The sequence below is a fragment of the Leucoraja erinacea genome, chromosome 27 (assembly GCF_028641065.1).
Source record: "Leucoraja erinacea ecotype New England chromosome 27, Leri_hhj_1, whole genome shotgun sequence".
Taxonomy (NCBI): domain Eukaryota; kingdom Metazoa; phylum Chordata; class Chondrichthyes; order Rajiformes; family Rajidae; genus Leucoraja; species Leucoraja erinaceus.
Window position 1 is genome coordinate 23,889,578 of NC_073403.1, and position 22,592 is coordinate 23,912,169.

General features: G+C 43.7%; 1 pseudogene; it reads left to right on the top strand.

Moving 5' to 3' along the window:
• The first annotated feature begins 5,938 nt into the window (after positions 1 to 5,938).
• On the top strand, positions 5,939 to 6,043 carry LOC129710416 (U2 spliceosomal RNA; annotated as a pseudogene).
• The last annotated feature ends 16,549 nt before the right edge of the window (positions 6,044 to 22,592 follow it).

Sequence of the window (22,592 nt, forward strand, 5' to 3'; positions counted from 1 at the left end):
CTCCACACGGGCAGCACCTGAGGTCAGGATCGAACCTGGGTCCCTGGCGCTTAGAGGCAGCAGCTCAAACAGCTGAGCCCAATGTATTTTCCCTTCTTTGTTTTGTCTAAAAACAACATTTTACATTTCCTAATCAAGATCCAAATGGACTCATTCCAAACCCATTACTCCAAAGAAGGAATTGGTGAGAAAATCATGACCCTGAAATTTCCTGGATTTGTGCAACATTTTCATGACACAATTGAGTGCCCTAGCTTTATGGTGCAAGCACCAATAACCATTAACCAGACTACTCCGACTTGCGACTTGCGTGACTCTCTGTTCTACCTTATAATTAATGATGAGACCACGTTTGCTGAATTAACACTACTGTGATTTTTTCTGTCACCTCATTGTTGTAATAAGATGCTGATGGATCGATGGCCAAACCTTGTTTTAGTTAAATATCTAAATTAAGAAATTAAGCTCCTCAGTTGGGTGTTTTTAATGCAATTTATGTAGTGGTGCAAAAACTTGGTTGTGCCTTGGGCCACAGAGGCATCGAAAAATAAATTGTATATTTCTAGAGGAAAACGTCAATAGCCTTGAACATACCACTCAAGTGTAACTTTATTTCATGTCTTTCAGGTCAATGTGAATGCAAGCAGTCAGGGTCACAAATTGGCCATCTGCATTGTCTGCAATCAAATCAGAACTAGCTTTGGGATCAGAAAGTGCTTGGGCATAGGAAAGCTATAAACTTCAGGTTTCTAAGCTGCTGATTAAATTTCAAAGGGAGGCGAGGATGGAAGTCATGTAAGGAAATAAGCACGAAAATGTTATTAAGTCAAGTTGCCTAACTATAATGTGAATTTATACTAGTTTCTGCCCTTTTGTTCAACGAATAAACATCAATCCCAATCATTTCCCTTAATACATTAATCACACCATTTCCAATTAATGCAACATATTTTAATCATTTCTCAGTAATCAACAATTAAAACAACTTCAATGTACCATATGTTGCCAAAATCATCTCTGCAATAAATGTTGGGCTAGGAGCTTGTGTGTTAACACCATTCTTGCTTTAAGTTTGTTATGAAGTTTATTTTAAACTTATATAATTTTCCCAACGCACAGTCTTCTTCCAACATTTTTTTTTTCCATTGCATACCTTGTAAGAAAACAGCCTCCTCCACATAAATTGTCACGGTATAGAAATTATATCAGCATTACTGGAACACCATTTATTTACAATTCACGAGAACATAGATTGTGAAGTACATCTCCAAACATCCATATTGTATTGAAAGACACAAAATGCTGGACTAACTCAGCCATTCACTATTGACAATAGCATTCAAAATCACTATAGTATGCAGTATTAATCTGTCTGGCTGCCTTCAGGAATTGGCAGCAACAGCTAGCTCATGTATAAAATTGAACTTCCTAATACATTATTTAGGAAGGCCAACACCTGTTTTATTTACCACTGAACATTGACAGGTTCACAGGAAATGTTGATTGATTGATTGATTGATACTTTATTGTCACATGTACTTGGCACAATGAAATTCTTTGTTTTGCAAACGATAGACAAGTGTGCAAAGTGTCGCCTCATATAGGGCGCCAACAATGTTTGCAAAAAATATTCAATATAGACTTGCAACAATTATAAGGGCCAGCTTGCTTTCCAAGCCTGGATGTGCAATGATCCATATTTTTTGACATATGTTCAAAATGTAAAACCCTCTGCAAATCGAGAGATTTGTTCCTCTCTCGTCTCTGCAGTTGTATGTGTCTAGTAGCAACAGGACCAGCAGCCTGTGATCTTTTAATAAGATGGAAACTCCAGCTTGCCTTGAGTCCACCTTCAAATATGTTAACTTGAAAATCTTACGTGTTGGCAGGTAACTGTTTTGTTCTTTACAGAGCACGCTGTTAGTGTGTCCACTGACCTATCTGAGAGCATATCTCGAGCTGCTCGGAGATTCATATATTCCTGCTGAGCAGACTCTCATTAGAGATGTTCCCACTGTACCTCTGATGTACGCAATCGAGGGCTTTGGAAGCCAGCGGAGTTGCCACATGCTCCGTGACAGACTGGTTTATGGCCAACCATTCATCATCACAGCGCAGGTTTGCGGTAGATCATTTTCAGACTTGCAGTGTGTTTTGCATTGGCCACAGGTGGACAAATCTGTTCCGACAACAGTGTCTGTTCGAAGGCAAGCTTACTGTCTCAAAGTCCGAGTGTTACAACAGAATCATGACCCGCATTGGAACGTGGCCCCTATGCGCTTGGTTATCATGGCTTGTTCATCCTCAAACATTCCCTGACATTCAAATGTTGCCGTCTGTAATACATGCACTACCCTGTAATATGTGCAGCTATGTAGGTTCACAGTAGAGCTAGCAATAGCAAATTGATCATTTGACTTGCCTTTGCACCACTTTCAAAATGTATTCACTTTCATAAACATTCAGAATGTATAAACAGTCTGAATGTAATAAATGCATTTCACCACTGGTTTCATTGTGCAAGAGTGCTTGTATTCAGACCAAGTTGTGTACATGTTCAATACAATTTGAGCAGCATCGGTGTGTCTTTCTTGTAAGCAGTCAAGGAGTTGAGGTGTTCTGTTCTGTCACATAGTAATGACCGGTTGCAGGCGTGTGGAAAAGAAACACAGCAAAGACATACTGAAGGTCCCACGAGGGATCGATATGTAATACAGTGGCAGTGGTTCAGGGCCCCAGCTTCATTTTACAAACAAGAGGTATATGCTACGTATTTGTTGTCTTGTATTATTACAACTTGTTCTGTTTCTCTTTCTTCCCCTCAAATTGAGTTATTTTGTATTTTTTTCAGCGTAAAGGTATCTCCCTCATGTTCAACCATACAGGAGATAAATGTATCACAAATGCATCTTTGGTTTACCTTACTTTAGTTCACTTTGGAGATACAGCCCGGAAACAGGTCCTTGGTCCACCAAGTTCGTGCCGACCAGCAATCACCCCGTACACTAACACTATCTTACACATGAGGGACAATTTCCAATTTCTACCGAAGCCAATTAATATACAAATATGCACATCTTTGGAGTGTGGGAGGAAAGCGGAGCACCCGGAGGAAACCTGTGTGGTCACGGGGAGAACGTACAAACTCCATACAGACAGCACCCATAGTGTGGATCAAATTTGGGTCTCTGGTGCTGTGAGGCAGCAACTCTATCGCTGCGCCACCGTGCTGCTCCTAATTTATGTGCTCATTATGTTCCCAACAATGAAGTTGGACTCATAAAAATGCCAAAACCAGTTAGACCAATTAAACCCACTGAAAACAACCTTTCAGTCACAAAATCACCTTTGCTTCCTGCAGTTGAACCACGTGTGACCTAATCTGGCACACCTCTGTGGATCCTGTGCACATTTACCTTTATTAACAGCCTGCCACGTTTGTTAAAAACTTTGCTCAAATCCAAACTAACTACTTCATAAAGACTGCATGCATTATTATCTTCCCAAAATATTCAATCAGACATGACCATCTATTATCAGACAATTGCTGACTGTCCTCGATTAATCTATGTCATTCGAAATGATTTGCTACTATACCTTTGATTGATTCCAAAAATTCAGCTGCCACAGAATGAAATAAATTGGTCAAGATATATTCTGTTATCCCTTTCTCCCTTTGAAACAACTCTATTACATTTACAGTCCTCCAATCTTCTTGCACCATATTTAGAGCTGATGGTGGGTGGAGAGGTTTGGAAAATGATGGTCAGATACTCTGCAATTGCTTCCTCCATTTCCTTTTACAACTAATTCTCCCAGTCAATTTTTCCCAGGAGTGGATATATTGCCAACACTGAATCTGGGCAACCGATTAGCAATTTCAGCATGAAAAAACAAAAGTACTGAGGGATGCAATTTCTTTCCATGTGCATTATAGTAGAAACAACAAGACACAAAGTGCTGGAGTTAAGGGGCTGTCCCACTTTCACGACCTAATTCACAACCTTTTTTACTCGTGGACATTTTTCATCATGCTGGAAAAAACACCCCGACCTACTTGATGCCACGAGTACCTACGACTAGCATCACGGCCTGCTACGACCTACCTACGATCTCCTACAACCTCGTGACGACCATGCTGCGAGTATGAGTCAAGGGCAAACTCGGCAGAGGTCGTGAATTAGGTTGTGAAAGTGGGACAGGCCCTTAACTCACCAGGTTAGGCAGCAAATCGGAAGAACATGAATAGGTGACGTTTCGTGTTAGGACTGATTTTAGGGAAGGGGTCATAGAAAGCTGGAAGAGAGGATGGGCAGGACAAAGCCTGGCAGGTAATAGGTTGATACAGGTGAGGGTAATATATATCATCATATCATATCATATCATATCATATCATATATTATAGCATAGCATAGCATAACATATCTTGACTTCACAATCCTCCCACCATCTCAGCAGTGAATTCTAGTTTGTTTTATTTACACTGCCAACAATGTCCCAGCTACAGTAGTCCCACTTGCCTGCGCTTGGTCCATATCCCTCCAAACCTGTCCTATCCATGTACCTGTCTAAATGTTTCTTAAAAGATGGGACAGTCCCAGCCTCAACTACCTCCTCTGGCAGCTTGTTCCATACATCCACCACCCTTTGTGTGAAATTAATTAAATATCTTCCCTTTCACCTTGAACCTATGTCCTCTGGTCCTTGATTCCCCAACTCTGGACAAAAGACTGTGCATCTACCCAATCTATTCATGATTTTACTTCGGAGTCACGTGAGTGACTACGTGAAGAACCCGCTTCCAACGCATGCGTGTCATATCGCTACACGCATTGCAACGAGTCACACAGGGGGGAACGACGTTCCCCAAGCGGGAGAATTTGAAAGTCGGGAACAGCAGGTAAGAGACTCTGCGTTCCTTTTTTCTACTTACCTTTTAGGTGGAGACATGGACCTGATCCATGAAGGCTGCGGAAAGCTGGCGGGGAGACCCGCGGAGTGCGAGCAGCCGGCAGGAGCAGCAACGGCACCAGTTTCCTGGAGGGGAAAAACCTGTGCCCGACTTCGCTCCCGCACCGGCAAAATTCACTTCTCGGCCGGGCGGGAAGCAAAGCAAAGACGTCCCGTATGCCAGTCTCAAGCGAGACTGGCTTGGAGCAGTCGCTAGCGGCCAGCGCCGAGGCTGCAGGACAGTGAGCAGGAACCAGTGCTGTAAGTACTGGGGGTACACAGGAGGGCTGGAAACGCTCAGCGAGTGCAGCGGCACTAATGGAGCAAAGGAACTGGGGACGTTCGGGCCGAAAACCTTCTTCAAACGGTAAGCGCCGGGGTTGGTCCAAGGGGTCCCTACGAACAGCCGGGTTTTACCGACTGCGGAACTGCCGCGAAGGACCAGTCCCGTGAACACCGGGGTCGGTCCGAGCGGCTCAAACCCGACACGCAGGGAACGACGTTCACCAGCGGGAGAATTGAAAGTCGGGAACAGCAGGTAAGAGACTCTGCGTTCCTTCCACTTACCCTTTAGGTGCAGACATGGACCGGGACCATGTAAGCTGCAGAAAGCTGGCGGGAGAACCGCGGAGTGCAGGCAGCAACGGCAGCGGCAGCGGCAGCGGCAGCGGCAGCCAGCAGAAGCAGCAACGGGAGCAGCAACGGCAGCCGCCAGCGGCAGGAGCAGAAACGGCACATCGATTCCCGGAGAGGGAAAACACCTGTGCCCGACTTCGCTCCCACACCAGGGGAAAATTCTTTTCTCGGCCAGTATGCCAGTCTCGCTTTGGAAGCGAGTCTGGCTTGAAGCAGCGCTACCAGCCAGCGCCGAGGCCAAGGACATTGCAGTGGAGTTGACTGGCTGCAATCGACCGCGAGGGACCAGTACTGTGAGTACCGGGGTCGGTCCCAACGGGTTTTTTTTTTTTTTTTTTTTTTAGTTACAGAGATCACTTCTTGGCCTTTTGGCTAAAATCAAGTATAGTATCTGTTTATTATCAGTTTTAATATCTGATACGTCCCTTATCTAAGGACCATATAAGCAGGAGTGCCCAGAACTGAGGGCATTGGAGTGGGGTTGACCGGCTGCAACGACCGCGAGGGACCAGTACCGTGAGTACCGGGGTCGGTCCCAGCGGTCTGAGATAAACGAGCAGCCAGGAGCGCTGAGAGCGTTGGAGCCGGGTTTTGACCGCCCACACAGCAAAATCCAGACGTATCGGGTGAACCCCACGGACCCCATTGTGTTGAGTGGCGGTGCAGGCTCGAGGGGCTGAATGGCCTGCTCCTGCACCTAATTTCTATGCTTTTTCATAAAAATCTGTTTATGAATCCTTTGGTTAAAGTATTAGATGGGTCCAGGGCGCTGGAAGTACGGAGACGGCGTGGACCCGCTAGCCCCCGCTGGAGGAAGCCGGTACGAGTGGCTGCAGCATGACAGCAGCCAGCACAGGTGCCTGTGAGTACCGGGACCGTATGGAGAGGTGGACCTACATACAAGACCGGTGTAGCCAGCGGTAGGGCGAGGAAAACCCGCAAACCAGTGCCCGTGTGTACGGGGGACGGAAACAGCGGGGGGAAAAAGGAGCTCCTTCACAGTAGCAGTCACATGGATGTGGAGACTAGCCACAGTGGGCAGGAGGTAAGCCCCACATGGGTACCCCGTGCGGGACCCCTAGAGATCTCTAACTCTATAAAAAAGAGTAGGCAGGACCCTGATGGGCCAGAGCCTGGTAATACAGCGTCCCATGATCCTAACACAGCAGGGACTCTGCTGGACATGGTGGCTGATTACTTTAAACCAAGTCAAACAGGGGTAGACTTGGATCCAGGATGGCAATAGTATTAACTATATGTCTGGCCACAAACTCCAACAAGAAATATTTACAGAGACTGGCCAGACATCTGCCACCTGGCAACGGTGAGGCATTACAGGTGCCCAGTATAAACCAATGCATTTGGCAGCATATGGGGAGGAACATCAGGAACCAGGACCTCAAGATCCAGAAAACCTTAAAGGGATTGACGGAAGGGATCACAGCATACACCCGCACCCTGGACTAAACAGAGGTAACCAAAGACCATCAAGACGCACTAGCTCTGTATTAGTAATATGCAATATGAGCTGAACTACATGTGGAAGGCTGCCATTCAGCCAGCACTGGACCCCTAAAATGCTACCATTTGCAAACAAAGAACCGTGTGTGGACGAAGCCAAGACACTGGGGCTCATCAAGGCCAGCGCAAGGGCCTATTTTGGAGCACGATACCAGCCACATGCAAGGCCATAAAAATGTGGCTCATACCAGCGGCAGTGCCAGAAATCAATATAACCCGCAGCAGCCTTTTTAGGGTATGGCCAGGGACGGCCACCCTGGAAGATGCGGAAGCCTCAACCTCCCACACAACCCCGAACAAGAGATATCAAACCAGAACCCCCTTTTCAAAAAACCAAGGAAATAACAAAACCACCGGTAACCATGGAGGTAGGTGGGTGTGGTTCTTCTGTAAAAAAGGGGACCCCTAGAGATCTCTAACTCTATAAAAAAGAGTAGGCAGGACCCTGATGGGCCAGAGCCTGGTAATACAGCGTCCCATGATCCTAACACAGCAGGGACTCTGCTGGACATGGTGGCTGATTACTTTAAACCAAGTCAAACAGGGGTAGACTTGGATCCAGGATGGCAATAGTATTAACTATATGTCTGGCCACAAACTCCAACAAGAAATATTTACAGAGACTGGCCAGACATCTGCCACCTGGCAATTTGGCAGTGAGGAGGATAGATGGGGGTTGCAGGATTATCATTGACCTTTCAACCCTAAACACATTTGTTCAATATGTTCATTTTAAGATGGATACTCTTATTACTGATAAAGACTTGGTGTCAGCTGGGTTTTTTCTATATGGCAGGCATTGACTCAAAAGATACATACTATACAGTACCCATCAGAGGGGATCACAGACGGTGTTTGAAATTTAACTGGATGGGGGGGGGAACTTTGGCAATATAGAGCTTACCAAAGGGGCAAACATCAGCCCCAATATTATTTACTAAAATTCTAAAACCAGCTTGGCATTGTTACGTAAACAAAGCCATAGGGTGATGTATTTCCCCCGTTCTGCCCCATCAATGGGGTACTAGGGAAAAAATTCAACAAGACTCGGCATCTGGGATTCTCATAGTACCCGACTGGCCTACTCAATCATGGTATTCGGTCATACAGGGGATGGTGTTAGAACCATGTTCCCTCATGAACATAGCCAAATTTATTAATTCATCCAGTGACTGGGGGCAGTCATCCATGCCATAAGACTATGGATTTGTTGATTTGTAGAGTCTGAAAGACCCACTACACGGCATGGGGCTGTCAGACAGGACGATGAATCTCATCTCATCTGCACTAAGACTGTCAACACGGAAGCAGTACCTTGGACACATCAAGAAATGGGGCATATACTGCTTGGACAACAACCTCGACCAAAAGGCCAAGAACATTCTGGCCGTATTGGAATTTTAACAAGCCTCCATTATGATAATCGATGGAGCTACAGTGCCATCAATAGTGCCAGAAGTGCACTCTCCAATTACCTATCACAAGGAACGGAGCGGCACACGGTGGGAACGCACCCCCTGGTAACAAAACTCATGAGGGGCATATTCAATGGTAATCCCCCTAAAACCAGGTACTCCGAAATCTGGGAGGTGGGTGTCGTTCTAAACATGCTGAGGAGCTGGTAGCCCATAACAGCATTGTCACTTTAGTAACGGACCATGAAGATGGTTATGCTCATGGCGTTAGTTACCGCACAACGAGTCCAGCCATTAAGCAAACTGAGCCTGGACTCCCTGATCATCTCACCCGAGAAACTGGTGTTTGTCATACAGGATTTAATAAAAGAAAACAGACCAGGTTCATCGGGTCAAGTGTTTGAATTTATGGTATACCCATATGACGAACGACTATGTATAGCAAGACACATCCAACTATACATAGAATATACTAAGAGCATTCGAGGTCAGAGAATGGCGTTGTTAATCTCTTACAAGAAACCGCACAAAAGAGTCACGACCCAAACTATATCAAGGTGGCTCAAATATGTCCTAAAGATGGCAGGAATAGACACTAATGTTTTTTTTTTTTTTTTTTAACTCTCATTCCACCAGGGCTGCAGCAACATCCGCAGCAAAAATTCTAGAGGTACCCACAGACCAAATCCTCAGAATGGCAGGATGGTCATCCGAAAGGATTTTCCAAAGGGTTTATAATAAACCAGTTAATTTTTGGAGCCATCATCGTGTTCGGAAACCATTTTACGTTCAACAATATAATTTGCCCGAAAGGTTACAGGACTATGATTGTCAATTTAAAAAAATTATATATTTTTTCGTTATACCACACAACTCTTTGTATAAGTGTGTTTTAAAATTACTAATGATGCTCTCTCCCAATACCCAAGGCAGTTGTGAAGCATGGACTCGTTCCACGGCATGAGGTCACAGAGCTTTGAAATCTTCACGTAGTCACTCACGTGACTCCGAAGTAAAATAGTAAGATTAAACGAGAACTTACCAGTTTGAAGTTTGATCTGTATTTTATGAGGAGGAACGTTGAGGGAATACGTGCCCTCCGCTCCCACCCTCTTATGATCATATCAAAAACTGGTATCTCTTTGATAATCTTACTATGTTAGGTCATTATAGGTTTCTGTGACCTCACACCGCTGCTTTGAAGAATGACACGCATGCGTTGGAAGGGGGTTCTTCACGTATTCCCTCAACTTTCCTCCTCATAAAATACAGATCAAACTTCAAACTGGTAAGTTCTCGTTTAATCTTACTATTTTGTATACCTCTAAAAGATCTCCCCTCATCCTCCTGTGCTCCATGGAATAGAGACCCAGCCTACTCAACCTCTCCCTATAGCTCACACCCTCTCGTCTTGGCAACATCCTTGTAAATCTTTTCTGAACCCTTTCAAGCTTGACAATGTCTTTCCTATAACATGGTGCACAGAACAGAACACTATGTTCCAAGTGCAGTCTCACCAATGTCTTACTGCAGCATGATCTCCCAACTTCTATACTGAATACCTTGACTGATGAAGACCAAAGTGCCAAAAGCCATTTGACCACCTTATCTACAAGTGACACGACCTTCAAGAAACCATGCACTTGTACTCCTAGATCCCTCTGCTCTACAACACTAACCAGAGGCCTACCATTTACTGTGTAGGTCATGCCCTAGTTCAACATCCCAAAATGCAACACCTCACATTTTTCTGTACTAAATTCCATCAACCATTGGTGTGAGTTGTAAAATATGTGGGGTTCATGTGAATATAGGAGAATGAAATGGGGTTAGGGTAAATGAGGGCATTATGATCAGCATAGTATTAGTTTGGCTGAAGGGCATGTTTCCATGCTGTTTAACTATATGAGAAACATATATACAATATTCCAGAAGTGGTCTCACCAGGGCTCTGTGTAAATTAATCAATACATTTCTTTTCTAATACTAATATTCACTTGCAATCATGACTTAACAAACAGTTGCCTCCTTAATTGTTTGTTGTACCTACATGTTAACGTTGAGTAATATGTGTTCAAGACACCCACGTACCTCTGAATACCAACATCCTTTTAAAAAGTAATCAGCCTTTCTATTTTTACTAACAAAGTGGGTGACGTCACATTCTTCTGCTTTATATTCCAATTCTCGTGTTCTTGCTTATTGGCGGACTCACACCAAAATAAAGGTGCATTTCCAATTACAATTACATGTTCCTCAAATAAATAATACCATCCAATCAAATTTCTAACCCAATTATTCTAAGAAATAAACTTCATTTGAGAATGGTAGCATAATAATGATGAAGGATTCCAGCCTATGTAAAGTTTACAAAAATCAGATGGGAAAGGGAAGCCTCTATAAGGAGCTCATTTTGGTTTAGTTTAGTTTGGTTTAGTTTAGAGATACTATGCAGAAACAGCCCTTTGGCTCACCAAGTCTGCATCGACCAGTAATCCCCGCACATTAACACTATCCTACACACACATTAGGGACAGTTTTTATATTTATACCAAACCAATTAACCTACAAACCTGCACGTTTTTGGAGTGTGGGAGGAAACTGGAGATCTCAGAGAAAAACCACGCGGTCACGGGGAGAAGGTACAAACTCTGTACAGACAGCACCTGTAGCGGGATCGAACCCGGGTCTCTGGCGCTGTAAGCGTTATAAGGCAGCAACGCTGTGCCACCATGCTGCCCTAATTGTGGTTCCTGGATATGTTTCTTAGAGCAGCATGCCCTGGAGTCAACCAGGTCAATAACTTGACCTATTATTGAGCAATGACGTAGAATTAATTAATGACCTCTGAATGAAAGGACCACTAGGTTGCAGTAATCACATTATGATTGAATTTTACATTCATTTTGAGGGAGAGAAGAAATGATCCAAGAGGAGTATTTTAAAGTATAGTAAATACAATTATGTGGGCATAAAACCAGCACGAGCTCAAGTTAACTGGCAAACTAGGTTAAGGGATCGGATACTCAGGATACAATGGGAGATACGTGATGGCACCTTTAAGAATCCATAGAATATAAGCATTCTACTGTGAAAGAAAAACTTCAAAGGGACGGACCAGCTATGCTAACTGAAAAAATATACTAAAGCCTGAAGAAAAAGAACATGACTGTTTAAAAGGCAGATGCAGGTCAGAAGATTGGACGGAATATTTAAAAAAAGTTAATTGAGAAAAAACAAAAGGAAGGCAAAGTTTGAATATGGGAGAAAGCTAGTCAGAAATATATATAATGGAGTAAGGGTTTCTGTAGATATTTTAAAAAGAAAACACATGAACAAGATGAGCAGTGACTGGGGAATAGAAATAATATCTGGGGAATTATTAAATGAAAATAAGGAGTTAACTGATGTGCTATCCTAATACTACAGTTGCATCAAACATTACTGAGGAGGATACAAATCATGTTCCAGAATATATTCTAGCAGGAACGCAGAACTCTTTGTGCGGCACTGTGGCACAGAGGTAGAATTACTGTCTTACGGCGCTTACGGGATGAGTCAGAGTATAGAAGGGAGATCGAGCAACTGTCCATATGGTGCCAGCGCAATAACCTGGCCCTCAACACCAGCAAAACCAAGGAACTGTTTGTGGACTTTGGAAGGAGTAGGAGGGGGACCCACAGCCCCATTTATATCAACGGGTCGATGGTTGAAAGGGTCAAGAGTTTCAATTCCCGTGCTCATCTCTGAAGATCTTTCCTGGTCCGAGCACTAACGCAATTATCAAGAAATCTCATCAGCGCCTCTACTTCCTGAGAAGATTCGGAGAGTCGGTTTGTCAAGGAACACTAACGCAATTACAGGTCACAGAGAAGCTCATGCAGCGCTTGGTTCTAATTTCCTGGAGAGGTAAAGAACACTGCCCAGTCCATCATCGGCTCTGACCTTCCTTCCATCGAGGGGATTTATCGCAGTTGCTGCCTCAAAAAGGCTGGCAGTATCATCAAAGACCCACACCATCCTGGCCACACACTCATCTCCCTGCTACCTTCAGGTAGAAGGTACAGGAGCCTGAAGACTGCAACAACCAGGTTCAGGAATAGTTACTTCCCCACAGCCATCAGGCTATTAAACCTGGCTTGGACAAAACTCTGATTATTAATAACCCATTTTCTGTTATTTGTACTTTATCAGTTTATTTATTCATGTGTGTATATATTTATATTATGGTATATGGATACACTTATCTGTTTTGTAGTAAATGCCTACTATGTTCTGTGTGCTGAAGCAAAGCAAGAATGTCATTGTCCTATACAGGGACACATGACAATAAACTCACTTGAACTTGAACTTGACAGCGGCAGAGACCCCGGTTCGATCTTGACTAGGTGCTGTCTGTATAGAGTTAGTACATTCTCCCCGTGACTGTGTGGGTTTTCTCTGAGACCTTCAGTTTCCTCCCACACTCCAAAAGATGTACAGGTTTGTAGGTTAATTGGCTTGGTATAAATGTAAATTGGCCCTAGTGCGTGTGGGATGGTGTTAATGTGCGGGGATCGCTGGTCAGTACGGGCTCGGTGGGCCGAAGGGCCTGTCAAATTCCGCACTGTATCTCTGAACTAATCTCGTCGGGAAAATTTACAATCATCAGATATGGCATTGAGCAAATAATTGGAGCTGTCATCTGATAAGTCTTAAGTCCCTGATTGACAGAAGTATTTTACGGGATAGATGGTGGATTATTTTTTTAATTTCTGAAATGGCCTAGATTATAGAAAGTTCCATAAGATTGGAAAATAGCATATTTTTAACGGTTATTCTAAAGGGTAGGGAAATAGAAAGCAGGAAATTACGGCTTAATGTTTGCCTGAGGGAATATTTTAGAAGCTGTTATTAAAGATGCTATTATAGGAGACAGTAAGAAAGGCAATTTAATCGAGCAGAACTCATGGTGTAGGGGATTACATATTGACACAAAAAGAAGATTGCCTAGCTAATAAGAAATAGAGAGTAGGCATTTGAGGACAAGGGATGTGCCACAGTGAAGGGCTTTGAGTCTTCAGTTACTTCACAATCAGTGTGTGAAAGCATCGAAGGAACGGATGTTAAATTGATACATATTGCTAATAATTTGATATCTAGGACAGTAAATTATGAAGAAGATAAGAGGTATATAGTTGGGTTAAGTGCAAAGATCTGACAAATAATGTGGGAATATGCAAAATAGTTCATTTTGATAGAAAAAAATAAACAAAAACACATCATCTAAATTGTGAGAGGTTTTTGAGATGCAGAAAGATTGCGTTATAGGGCATCATTCGCAGAAGGGATAAAATATAGGTCACCAATTAATTAGCAAAGCTAATGGAATATTGTCGCTTATTGCAAGCGGTATTGCAGACAAACAAATTGAGGTTATGCTTCTGTTATTATAGGTTATGGGTGCATTAGTGAGACCACATTTGGAGTACCATGTACCACATTAGTCTCCTTACTTTAGGAAAAAGGTTAATGGGTCGTAAGCAGTTTAAAGAGGACTAACTAGGCTAACCAGGACACAAGGTCGGTACTGTTTGGAAAGGATGGACAGGCTAGACTTGTATTCACTGGTATTTCCACTTTCCACTAGGGGCGCCACATTGATGGCAGCCTCTGCCTACCGTCTGTCTGTTTTTCTATATTTTTAAAATTTTTAGTCTGTTTTAAAAGTGTGTTTTGGAGGTTTCTTTAGTTTTTCTATGTGGGGGAGGGAGGTAGGGTAAGGGGGAACCGTTTCCCAGTCACTTCCTGATGAGGATGCGACTATTCTCCGAGTCACATCCTCGACCCCCTCCTCGTGGCCTACCAACTGGATTGGCGCGGCCTTTCCTGCCGGAGCTGGGGTTTGTAGAGCTCCCAGCGTGGGCGGCGCTGACTTCAACATTGCGGAGCCCTGGTATCCCTTTGCTGAGGGCCGCCAGTGTTGAATCTCCGCCCAGCGCGGCCTGTGGGCCTTGGGAGCTGCGGACTCCAGTAGGAAGTGGCCAATTCGGATGTCCAAGCCATTGATGTGGTTCTCCCGTTCTGACGTTAGAGTTCCATCATCCGGCGAGCGGGCCTGAACATTGGGCTGACCGTAGACTGTGAGGGGATCGGAGCCCCCCGACCACAGGTGCAACAACAGAGGACAACAGAGGAGGATGACTGAACTTTGGTGCCTTCCCTCACAGTGGGAAACTTTGATTCTGCTGTGTGGGGATGTTTATGTTAAAGACTATCGTGTTCTGTGCTCTTTATTATTCGTATGGCTGTATGGTGACCACACATTTCACTGTACCAATTGGTACATGTGACAAATAAATGTATCTTGTATGTATCTTGTATCTTGTAGATGAAGAAGAAGAGACTTGATTGATACATACCACTCTGAAGGAGTCTTGACACGGTGAATGTGGAATGGATGTTTTGTTTCGTGTACTGAGGTACAATGAAAAGCTTCGGTACGGTGGCCAGTAAAGTTGCTGCCTTACAGCGCTTGCAGCACCGGAGACCCTTGTTCGATCCCGACGGGTGCTGTCGGCACGGAGTTTGGACGTTCTCCCCGTGATCTTCGGTTTCTTCCCACACTCCAAAGAAGTACAGGTATGTAAGCAAATTGGCTTGGTAATTGTAAAAATTGTCCTTAGTGTGTGTAGGATAGTGTTAATATGCACGGACCTGGTGGGCCGTTTCTCTGAATCTCTAAACTAAACTAAACTTTTCACTGCTAACCAGTCAGCGGAAAGACAGCCGATGCTTTCTATTGTAGGAGAATATAGCAGCAGTGATCATACCTTAAAAATGAGGTTGCTGAATTAAGATGCAGATGAGGCAAATTGCTTGCTCTTAGTAGACTGTAGGTCCCCTCTACCTTAATAGGAGGTCGAAGCATAGACTTTGAATATTGTTTATGGCAAAGACAGATTGATTTTTGATGTACTAATTGTGTAAGGTTACTATTGTGGCGGCTCCTAAGGGTCGTGCCATCATACTGCCGAACCCCTCGGCACAGGAGTGGTGCAGTCCGGAGGCGGCCCTCAGCCGGAGGGTTTAAAAGGCAGGGGTTTGGGTGCCATCTTCCTCTGGTTTTGTCTTCCCTTCAACCGGGAGGAATATAATAAAGGTGCTTCTCAAAACACTGGACTTCGTGCCTCCTTTCGAGACGCACGCACCACGCTATGAAGAATTGAAAATGCAGAATTGAAGTAACAATCATGACTTCATTCAATGGGGGAGCAAGACCAAGGGTTTGAGTGGTTTTAATTCTTATGTTTGCATAATTATAATTACATTGTTACCATTTTTACATCTTAAAAGGTAACTTTTTGGTAAATCTACCTGTCTGAACAGGAGGTCAGGTCCAAAGGTTTTTTTAATTTTTAGTATTTAGATTTAGAGATACAGCGCATAAAAGGCCCTTTGGCCCACTGAGACCTCACTGAACAGTGACTCCCCACACATTAACACTATCCTACACACATTAGGGGCAACTTACATTTATACCAAGCTAAGTAACCTTCAAACCTATACGTCTTTGGAGTGTGGGAGGAATCCGAAGATCTCGGTGAAAACCCACGCAGGTCACAGGGAGAACGTGCATATTCCATACAGACAAGCACCCGTAGTCGGGATCGAACCCGGGTCTCTGGCGTTGTAAGGCAGCAACTCTACCGCTGCGCCACCGTACCACCCAAGGTCTACCAATGTAATTTTCTCAAGCTATACGCAGTACTGGAATTTGGAAAGTTGATAATGAGAACAGAAGGAGGTGAGATAGTAAAACTATTGGAGTGGAGATTTCCTGGTTGCAGGCCTCTCTACTTCATCCGGTAGCCCTCAAGACAAAGTGGAAGGAGTGGAGGATGGGCAGCTGTCTAGAGTCACAACAGCAGGGAAAGCGTCCAAAGAAGAAGGCTGAAGAAGGGTCCCGACCAGAAAGTCACCTGTCCATTTTCTCCAGAGATGCTGCCTGACCCCATGAGTTACTCCAGTACTTTGTGTCTATCCAAAGACTTACATTGAGGAGATCACCAAGACATGGTTTGATGCAGGAAATGAAGGCAAGGAAGAGAATCTTATCACCCACATACTGCAGCACAGGGACTCAGTGGGATTTGACAAGGAAAGTGCACCAGGTTTTTGAGGAGCCAAGTGATCTACCACAGCTCTACCCGGCTTTTGTGCAACATAAAACTCACATGTTCTCCCCTTCTTTGTCCTGTTACTTCACTTCTGTTTCTCTTTTCATGCAAGTTGCCTAGAAGTGCCGAGTGTTTCCAGCATTCCCTCTTTATGTCCCAGTTTCTAAATTCCTGTCTCTGAGCTTGTGGGTCTGGGAGTTTATGTTTAGTTTAGCTTAAGTTTACAACATAAAACATTGAACAGTACAGCACAATAACAAGCCTTTTGACCATAAGGCCATGTCATAGGAGTAGAATTAGTCCATTCAGACCATTGAGTCTACTCCGCCATTCAAATCATGGCTTTGTTTTTCCCTCTCAACCCCATTCAGGCAGGTAAGGGGGAAACCGTTTCCCAGTCTCTTCCTGGCGGGGATGCGACTATTTCTCCGAGTCGCGTCCTCGCCCCCCCACCTCGCGGCCTACCAGCTGGATCGGAGCGGCCTTTCCTGCCGGGGACCGAGTACCGGACCAGGGCTGCTACAGCGGCGGCGCAGCGCTGGAGTCACTGCGGAGCGGGCGATGGCTACCTGGGTCGCCGTTTGGAGCTCCGGAACGTTGGGCCGTTGCTCCAACATCGTGGAGCTCTGGTGCGGAGAGCTTCCAATGCGGGCGGCGCTGAACAACATCGCACAGTCCTGGGGCGCCTTGCAGAGGGCCTGCAGCAGCAATCTCCACCCGGCGCGGCCTACGGACATTGGAGGCCGCCGACTCCGGTAGGAGGGGGCCGACTCTGGTGTCCACGCCGCTGAGGACGTCCCGCAGCCCCGACGTCGGACTTGTATCACCCCGGCGAGCGGTCCTGGACATCGGGCCGCCCGTAGCTGCAACTGCGGAGGGCTTGGGGAGGCCCCGATCACGGGGAACAGTGGAGGAAGAGACTGACTTTGGTGCCTTCCCACACAGTGGGAAACTTTGATTCTGCTGTGTGGGGATGTTTTGTGTTAAATTCTATAGTGTGTTGAGTCCTGTTTATTTTTATTGTATGGCTGTATGGGAATTCATTTCACTGTGCCATCTGGCACATGTGACAATTAAATCTACCTTGAATCTTGATTCTCCTGATTTTTCCCTGTAACCTTTAATCCCCTTAAGGGCCTGTCCCACTTGGGTGTCATTTGCGCGTCATTTACGCAACATCATTCACGCATCACGACGCACGACGCGCGCATCATGACACACATGTGATGCGCGCATGGCATGCATTACGCGTGCATGGTGTGCATTACGCGTGCATGGTGCATGTTGACGTAGGCAGTGACGCGCGCGGCGCCCCAGGATTTTGTGATTCACTAGTGGGACAGGCCCTTCACTAATCAAGAACCTGGGTTTAAAAGCACCCAGTGTCTTGCCCTCCACAGCAATCTCCACCTTAAAAATATCCATTGACTTGGCCTCCACAGCCGTCTATGGCAATCAAATTCCATCGATTCACCACCTTCTGACTAAAGACATTTTTGCTCATCTCCTTTCTAGAGTTGTTGAATTTCTTTTGATTGTCGAAACTTATTGCAGGAGATTCCATTTAACTTAAGATGCATGCACACCGTTTTTGAACCCAGTGTCTAGGCCTCTGTGGCAATGTGACAATATCTGTGCCAAACATGATGCCAAGACTAACTCTTATCTGTCTGCACATAATCAATATCGCTCCATTCCCAGGATATCAATGTACCCATCCAAAAGTTTATTTAACACCACTGCTTCAACCATCATCACTGGCAGCATATTCCAGGCACTCGCCACCCTCTGTGTAAAAAACTTGGCTGCTCTTCCCCTTTAAGCTTTGTCACCTTAAAGCGATGCCCTCTAGCATTTGATTTTTTTTTCATCCTGGGAAAAAAGTTCTGACTGTCTACCCTATCTATGTCTCTCATAATTATATATACTTCTATCAGGTCTGTCCGCAAACTCCGGAGTTCCAGAGTAAACAATCCAAGACTGTCCACCCTCTCCCTGTAACTAATATCCCAGTCATCCCTGTAGCTAGTAACCCAGTCATCATTCTGGTTTAAAAATACAGCATGGAAAAGGCCCTTTGGCCCACCTGGTCCACCACAACCATCGGTGACCCATTCTGTTATCTCACACTCTCATCCACTCCCTATACAAAGGGGGAAATTTACAGAGGCCAATTAATCTGCAATGAGGTGAGTACTCAGATAGCAGTTCCAACATCAAGCTGCAATCTGGTGACTGCTGCTGGGAAGAGAGTACGAAACGAGTGCAGGGCAGAATCTATAAAAATATTCCTGGATCCAATAGTCTGCTGGTCCCCACCTCTTGTGATCTGCACGTGAAAATTAAGTGCCAGGGGAAGATGCTGCGAAGAAAGAGCCCATGCAGATCTATACTCCGGCATCGAATAATACCCTTAGGAAATTAGAGAGCGAAAATTAAAAAGGTTAGGAAATTAAAAATTCCCACTGCTGAGAAGTTGAATATTCATTCTTTACCTTAACTGAACAAATTATATTTTATCCCATGGTGATATTCAAAAACGCTGCGCATGCATCTTAAGTTGCATGGAATCTCCTGCAATAAGTTTCGCACATCAAAAGAAATTCAACAACTTTTGGAGAAAGGAGATGAGGGGGAATTTCTTTAGTCAGAGGGTGGTGAATCTATGGAATTGATTGCCACAGGCGGCTGTGGAGACCAAGTCAATGGATATTTTTGAGGTAGAGATTGACATTTTATTGATTAGAAAGTGTGTCATGGACTTGGTAAAACACATTTAGTTTTACCAAAGAATAAACCTGCCTGTTGGCTTTAAAATATGATTGTGCTGGAGAAACAATTCACTTTAATGGGACAATGGATAGGAAAGATGTAGAGGGAAATGGGCCAAATGCAGGCAAATAGCTTAGATGTGGCAAATAGCTTAGATGTGGCATGAATGAGTTGGGCTGAAGGGCATGTTTTCTTGCTGTTCTGCTCTATGACTTTCTAACTCATATGAAATCCTAGTAGAAAACATTTGGATTCTGACTGCCGTTACAACAAATTCATTGCTCAAAGAGATGCTGTACATTCAGTCAACAAAGATAGAGGTTTAATGGATTGAGATTATTTCTGAAAAACTGATTGAAAGCCCATTTTTGTTGCCTTCGGCTTATCTTGTTTACAATACAGTTTTCACAGAACAGGCATGTTGACACTACCTCCGGGTAATGTATCAGGTCCACTGACAAATTGTAAATTGAAAAGATAAAGTAGAAAGAATAAAGTAATGAACAACAAATGGAAAGGAAAACACAAAAAAACAAGAAACAGAAATAACTCAAATAACAATCCAAAGAACAACAATGCATAAAATCAGTTATTTCACCCTTCATATTCATATTGTTCCATTTCTTGGTGCAGTCATATTTTGTTCCATATTTGTGTCTCCAAAGACAGATTTATTTCCTTCGCAGGTCTTGCTTGCTATAATGCTCTGAATCTGGCCTCACTGAGCGTACATGTTGCGGTTCAGTGACGCATCCTTGGTTTAGTTTAGTTTAGTTTAGTTTAGAGATACAACGTGGAGACAGGCCCTTCGGCCCACCGACTCTGCACTGACCAGTAATTCCCATACATTAACACTACCCTGCACACACTAGAGACAATTTTACCAAGCATACTAAGCCAATTATACCAAGCCAGTTAACCTACAAACCTGTGCTTCATTGAAGTGTGGAAGGAAACTGAAGATCTGGGAGAAAACACACACAGGTGACAGGGAGAACATACAAACTCTGTACAGACAAGCATCCGTGGTCAGGATCGAACCCGGGTCTCTGGTACTGTAAGGCAGTAGCTCCACCACTACGCCATCGTGCCTCCGTACTCAGATTAGTATCAGATGGCCTCTCTCATGGACAACAGTATGTGGAAATTATCCCTAGTTAGTCTGAAGAAGAGTCTCGACCCGAAACGTCACCCATTCCTTCTCTCCAGAGATGCTGCCTGCCCCGCTGAGTTACACCAACTTTTTGTGTCTATCTTTGGTTTAAACCAGCATCTGCAGTTCCTTCCTACACAGTATATGGAACCCAATATGTAGAAGTCATGAAAAAGCCTCCATATGCATGTGAGAAAAAAACTAAAAACTTCTAAGGACTTCTAAAGAAAGTTCAAATATATGATTTCATAAGGTGCACATTAGTTACATATCTCTTGGACTACATAAACTATGTTAATTGAATTAACATAATTGATAATAATAGCCAGAAAGGAAATAGCTTTTAAATGGAGAACAGGATCTCAGTGTTCCATCCTTCAGAGTTGATTATTTTTCTAAATCACTAGTATGAACCTTACAGTAATTGAGCTTATAAACATCTTTGCTCCAATCTGACTTCCTTTTGATGCCAACAAAATTACATTTGGTATTGTAAAAATCAATGCAATATCAATAACTGAAACAATTTATCTGACCAAGCTGGTCAAGAAATTATTATCAAAATTAAACAAAACTACATTAGTGAAAAACTAAATGGTTGGTGGAGTTTTATAATTCTACATCTAATTAAATTCAAATGATCTAATTTGTGCGTTTCATCAATTTATATCCAGAACAAACTGAAAATCCAGAATACTTTGCCTCGAATAATAAAAATCTTGTGTTAAACCTACTCTGATACAAAACAAAATGACACCATCGTAGCTCACCCAAAATGATCATCTGTCTTTTAATCCAAAGGAGGAAAACATTGAAAACCCATGTTTTGTATATTTGTATCTGATCGTGTGTCTGATTTCAGTCTTTGGGGACCACCCCTGAAACAGCTGCCCTGAAGTCAGATGTGATTTACAGTATGGTTGATGGCACTCAATAAATATATGGTCCATGACATTCAATGGGAAATTCTCAGGGGGGCTGGTTGTATCTGAGATTAGTTCAGCAGGTTTTAATGTCAGTGGTTCATTCACTGTGAGTAAGCATTGACATCTAGTGCATGCTGAGGGGCTATACTAGTTGATTTAGTGGCAATGCGCTCTTAACGTGAAGCCTGTGAAAATATTCATGTCACTTTTGACAGCTGTGTCCACTGACAGCTTAGGTTAGCTTCCAATTGTCTCCTTATCCCTTTTCTTCTGAGAAACCTTACCATTATTGATCATAATCCGCCTGATGGATTGTTTTAATAAAGAGACACTGACAAAGAAAATAATTTAAAGGGAAAATCACTGCTCCTGTGCTTCCATCACAGACGCTTGGCCACAGGGAAGTGCATAATCTGAAAATTCTACAGGGAAACTCCTTGAGTGTCATCCACATGGACAAAGCATCCCAAAGCATGTCTGCATGATTTATTGATGAGAGTTAGCAACAAACAAAGCTTTGTGCATGAGCTTCAGAAGTAGAACATTTATTCCTTGTTTTTCATAAGCTCCAATCAGTCAAAAGATCTGCATTGTGGAATTATTAATGCTTTTCAGACCTACAAAATCTGAAATATTCAGCATTGATAAAAAAGTGAGTTGGACACTATGAACTTTTTTGACTGAATTTCAGCCTGCATACACTAAGCGAGCTGGTGGAAGATTCTGCGCTAAAATGTTCATTGCTTGAGTTCAACAGTTGAGCATCTGCAGCAGGTGCAGAAAATTTCCATGGGCAACAACAAGAATTTTGCCTTCATATAACACCTTTAATATAACAACATTTAAATTTGACCCTGAATCACCAAAGGCAAAAGAGGCAAGTGTTTTATTGTCAGATGTACTGAAATGGAACAATGAAATTCTTACTTGCAGCAGCACAACGTTATTCCCTTTACCGTGTACGCTGTATCATATATCATCTTTCTGCTGACTGGTTAGCGCACAACAAAAGCTGTTCATTGTACCTCGGACATATAACAATAAACTAAACTAAACTGAA